General features: G+C 47.3%; 1 long non-coding RNA gene across 1 annotated transcript; it reads right to left on the reverse strand.

Annotated features, from left to right (window-relative positions):
* Positions 1 to 1,200: 1,200 nt before the first annotated feature.
* Positions 1,201 to 3,594, reverse strand: LOC138098358 (uncharacterized). Its single transcript, XR_011146601.1, has 6 exons — positions 3,540 to 3,594; positions 3,232 to 3,354; positions 2,933 to 3,002; positions 1,725 to 2,850; positions 1,605 to 1,646; positions 1,201 to 1,272 (listed from the first exon to the last, which is right to left on the reverse strand). It is a non-coding gene; the product is annotated as an uncharacterized lncRNA (long non-coding RNA).
* Between the last annotated feature and the right edge of the window lie 351 nt (positions 3,595 to 3,945).

Here is a 3,945-nt window from a genome sequence, read left to right on the forward strand (position 1 = left end):
GCTGAAACTTGAGTGGACCCTCAATCCGCCTCCCTCCATCCCCAACTTGCTGCAACTCCTTGGCCGTTGCCAAAGGCAGCAGGATGGTAGCTTTGAATGGAAAAGGTAAAGACTTCATTGCAGAGTCCTGTAATGCTTCTGGAGGGTTCATGAGGGCAGCAAACTGGGTCTGTCGGCCGGTTGGCAAGGAGGTTCGGCATAATACAAGTGGACCCCCTAAAACACACAAATAGCAATGGATGCACCAGAAATTGATACCCAAGCCATAACAAGTCATTCTGTCTACCAGTCACTGCTTACCTCACTCACTTGACCTTGACTGCTGCTATCCAGCTTTACCTCCTAAAAATAAAGACAAAGAACAATGCTGGAACACAGTCACCATTCACACTTGCCTTGCAAAGACAAATGGTGACTCACCTTCCTGCGGGAACCCCCTCACCCGTTGTGGGGCGCTCTGCCACCGATTTAATCCATCTGCATCTGAAAGAAAGTGATGACAAAAGTCAAAGTGCTGCGTGAGAACTTAACAGCTCCAGGCATCCTGTGTCAATCTAGGAATATCATCTAGAGACCAAACTACACCCTACAGAACAAATTCCAAGTTCCCAAGCCTTGCCCTATTACACCTATAGGCCAGACTGTGCAGTAGGGCAGAGCAGCTCCGGGCCAAATCCCATGCAGGATTTGCATGCAGCAGATGACAAAGGAGGGGACACAACGAGAAGAGAAAACTCTCGGCAAGAAGAATGACCGCAAGCACATCAAAGGGCTAAAGCAAAAGACATGAAACACAAGATGCCCAAAAGACACAGAACACACAATAGAGAAGTGATACGACATGCACTGGGACTGCTCTGCCCTGCACACCTCGGCACTGTGATCAAAAGTGAGACTTTCCCTTTATGTGGCCTAAGGGGCCCCTTTGTGGGTAGCCCCGTCTCCAAAGCTAACTCAAAAATCCCTCCCAGCAACCCCCTACCCAACACCCCGCTTTCATCCCGTTGACTTATCTCTCAGACATCCAGGGATGTGAATCCTCTTCGGGTGCAAAAGAGGGCCGCCTTGCCATCCAGGAAGCTCCTGCCATTGCCGGCCTGTTGTCTCTTAGTCAGCTACAATAAAGAAAACCAAATATCAAGGCTTGAACTTAGTGGCAGGTTAGCCAAAACCCAACAATTCCACTACTTACCATCTCCTAAGAAGCCTGGGGTCCTGGGGCCACACACTTTGGCCGCGCTCCAAGGCTGGCACCATCATCGTAGGGTATACCTGGGTTAAGAGGAGAGGAGGCAATGCGGCATTGCTGAGACTTGAGCAGACCCTCACTCCTCCCCCCTGCCTCCAACTTCTCGGCCGTTGCTAAAGTCTGCCCGGACGGTATCTTTGAATGGAAAAGGCAAAGGCTTCATCGCAGAGTCCCATAGTGCTTTGGGAGGGCTCATGAGGGCAGCGAGCCGGGTACATTGGCCAGTCGGTGAGGGGACTCAGCATAATACAAGTGGACCCCCTAAAACACACAAACGACAGTGTATGCTTAGAGCTGTACCAGAACTTGGCACCCAAGGAATAACAACTTTTTCTTTCCACCAGTCACTGCTTACCTTGCTCACTTGACCTTGACTGCTGAGATCTAGCTTTCCCTCCTAAAAATAAAGACAAAGAACAATGCTGGAACACAGTCACCATTTACACTTGCCCTGCAAAGACAAATGGCGACTGACCTTCCTGTGCAAGCCCTCTCACCCGGTATGGGGCACTCTGCCACCGATTTAATCCATCTGCATCTGAAAGAAAGTGATGACAAAAGTTAAAGGGCTGCATGATAACTTAGGACTAGAAAACTGCGAGACACCACCATACCACTCCCGCCGAACCCCGCATGGACCGGCCGTGGTTGCTCCGTCTGAGGTGTGGCTCAGGTGGTTATGCAAAGGTAAAGGTTACCCGTAAAGCCTTCTTTCTATTCCACCTACCCCCCAGTCTATTCCACAGGGCAGAGCAGTTCCAGGCTAAACACAAACTCAAACAACACATTATGCTACGAACAGTGGGACGCAAGGATAATAAAAAAAGCTCTCGGAGAGAAGAATGACGGTGAGGACCGAGATGACGCCAAAAGAGATGACCGATGGCGTAGCGACAGTAGACGGAAGCGGCTCTAAGGAGCAGAAGAAAAGACTTTAATAGAGTGACCTATTATAAGAACTGTCAGTCACGATGATCAAGACGGCTACAAAACAATGCTATGTTCAGAATGCTCCCTGTATCCTTACAATGTTATAAGCCCCAGGACATCACAACTCACGGCTGGAAAGGATGTATGGCAATACAGCCGGGAATGAGGCCTCAAAAGACATCTGACTCAACATTTCTGAGATGCGATTCCGAGATATGGCTGAGCCCATCGGTAAGAGAACAAATGATATCGGTGACATGCCGAGAAGTACAAATGTTTGAGAACCTAGAGATGATGGCTGACACTTGCCATAAGGTCCTTGAGGATAAAAGGCAGACATATCTGATCCAAGGGATCCTGAAGACACGCTAGACAACACAACAGACTGGAACTGCTCTGCACTGCATACCCTACAGTTGCAATCAAATGTGGAGCCTCTCCCTTTAGCTGTCCTAAGAGGCCCCTTAGAGAGCATCCCTTACCCCTGCACTAATTATTAAGTTTTTCCCAGGAATTTCCAACTCACTACCATGCTGCCATCCCATCTCCAGGTCATAGCCCCTGACTTATCTTTCGGATGACTGGCAATATGAATCCACATTGGATGTGAAATGAGTCCTCTTCAGTCGTCTCGGAAGGCCCCATAATAGCTGGGTTAGCCTCTTAGTCAGCTACAATAAAAAAAAAAAAAATCAAGATCAATGCATAAATCTAGTGGCATATAGGCCAAATGCCCACAATTTGGCTACTCACCACCTCCTAAGCACATCCAGGTCCTCGGGTCTCTGGCTTCACCCAGAATCAAAAGCTGTGGCCATTATTTCTATAGACACGTGAGACAGCAAGGGGCAAAGTTATATGGTATTTCTATGAGTGCAGTGGATGCATTCGTGTGCTTTAAGATGTATAAATGTATCTGCTGTGCTTGGGAAAAAGCCTTAGGCAGCCCCAAATAGACACCTTTTCCCACCCTATGGCCTTCAAAACCCCTTTTGGCACTTCCTAAGCCAGCTACCCTGCTCACACTCTCCCAGCTGCAATCCATAACTTACCTATCGGAAGCCACAATTTTGGATATCATCTTTGATATGGGCAAGGTCCCTTTTATGACACAATGAATACACTAAAAAAATTTGAAGCTTCATACTCAATACAACCTGGAAGTTACAATGCTCCTAAAGAAAAAACAAAACAAGAAGAAAAACTGAAATTAGAAAAGCACCTTACCACCCCTAAACACTCAAGCCAAAATTATGAGCCTAAATAATCCCTGTGTTCAACACTATCTTCTTCACAATGTCTTCAAAACCTCTGTTGCTTTAGAGGCTAAAAGCATCTACTGGGGGAAAAAAAAAAAAACCTGATATAAGCTGAAAGGCCCTCTTCATTAAAATGAGAGCAGATCTCCCACCCGGTCAATCCCAGGGAGGAAATGAATCCCCTTGGCAAAGGCTGGGGTTAATATACCCCTGGCCGGGTCCGCCTCTCATTCCCATCATGCCCCAGAAAAGGGAGGAGGCAATTACCACAAGGTATAAAAGCTGTCAAAGGAGCTATAGCTGCTTGCCTCGTCTGATTTAAGTTCAAAATGAGTAAAGGGCTGCAGAGGAGGAAAAAAAGCTCTTCAGGGAATTGATGATGCCTTCTTTTTTACTACAGCTACATCGAGCAAAAGGGCAGAGACCAGGTAAGAAATAAGACTTTGTATTTTGGCAGTGTAGATAGCCAAGTGGGATAACTAGCTGTTAATTTGCACAGTTGCTCCT

This window comes from Aphelocoma coerulescens, chromosome 24 (genome assembly GCF_041296385.1).
Source record: "Aphelocoma coerulescens isolate FSJ_1873_10779 chromosome 24, UR_Acoe_1.0, whole genome shotgun sequence".
Taxonomy (NCBI): Eukaryota; Metazoa; Chordata; class Aves; order Passeriformes; family Corvidae; genus Aphelocoma; species Aphelocoma coerulescens.